We start from the raw sequence: 1,563 nt of genomic DNA, 5'->3' as shown, positions 1-1,563 counted from the left end.
GATGGAGATACAAATTCCTCAGCCTGCGGTGAATAAAAAACAAATTCATCCGAACCGCCTCTCCTCCGACGTCTTCTTACAATTGGAACCACAGGGTCAGGCAGACCCTATGACCTAGTGCGCATGTATATTCATCGCAGGTCGTCCATCACACATCGTGGTCGCCAGATGTAATGGCTATTGTCTGCACAAGAGCAATAGGCATTACGGGAATGATTACCCTCAAACTGCCTTACATTATGTGAACATCAAACACATAGAAATAGGATAGAAGACAGTACATAGTAGACGGGAATAGAACACCTCCTGCTTCATTCATATGTAATCCGGACACAAAGTTACAACATGAGATGTATGGATAACATAAGGTAAGGTACATCAAAGATAAGTATGCCCCCCATATACAACCGTTGCTCCAGCCCAGATCGGGAACGGTGCACACACTCCTCCTCTTCCATGATATCTTGTGAAGAATTGCTGCCACGGCCGTCGTATGACTCCTGATCCGCAATGTCCAGACCTCCGCAGGACCGCATTGTGCGACTTATGCCATAACACACTTTTATAAATGCGATAGACTATACGTGTAGAAAGAGAGTATTGATAGTGTTCCCCTTGGAAGAAAAGATAGCCCTATGAGAATATAGGCATTGTTTCCTTGGCCGCAGCAACATGTTTCCTTGGCCGCAGCAATATGCAGGTCACATACTAGTTAAAAGAAAAGAGTCAAATTTTTGCCTTGAGGGAAAGAATGTGCTAAAAGAAGCACACGTGAGGATTTAGCTTTTCCCTTGAATGAAAGATTGTGTGGAAAAAACTCACACAAGTGAAAGTTAAATTGACTCGAGCTTCTTGATTCTAATAGCCCAGAGAGAAATATTTTACCATAAGAGTGGGGAAGGTAGCATGGAGAACTTTATACATATATGTGCATTTACAAACATGATTACTATACATATATATGCACCCATACTCAGATAACAAATTTCCCAACATGTGAGCTTCGAACCCATTGAATGCAACTCGTGAGCCTTGTCTCACAAAAAATACTCATTAGTTCGTTCCTAGGGGGTAGCAGTTTGGGTGGTAGTCCCTGAATCAGTAAAAGAAGCTGTAGAATAGCCCTATGTAATTTTTTGTATGATTCCACTTTTTGTAAAGAGTCCCTGTTAGGCTGCATTGCGGAGATACTATCAGAGAATGCATCTGATAAATGTAATTTTTTCCTCTTTCTAATATAAAATCTCTCTCGCCCTTTATGTTTTTTTTTATTACTCGCGTAAAAGTAGCTAAGATTTCCAAGTATTGAATAACTTTGAGAAAATTCTCCTCTCATCGTTAAATCTCTTTCCCTCCACAATCAAGACATTGTTTTACACGTAATCTCCTTTTTCACTAACGATAAGCGATTGCTTTTTATTCAAGAAAGAATCTATTAGGTCTCCCCAATCTCAAAAGAATAAAAATTCTTTCAAAACCACTACAATAGGTTGTGTACACTTGTGACGTTTTTAGCGACGAAAATACATTGGGTTTTCATACTCCCCGACGTCGCTAAGACCG

The sequence above is a fragment of the Adiantum capillus-veneris genome, chromosome 30 (assembly GCF_014529385.1).
Source record: "Adiantum capillus-veneris isolate H3 chromosome 30, ASM1452938v2, whole genome shotgun sequence".
In the NCBI taxonomy this organism is placed as follows: Eukaryota; Viridiplantae; Streptophyta; class Polypodiopsida; order Polypodiales; family Pteridaceae; genus Adiantum; species Adiantum capillus-veneris.
The sequence above is the reverse complement of the archived record's forward strand: the minus strand, read 5'-3'. Positions refer to the sequence as shown.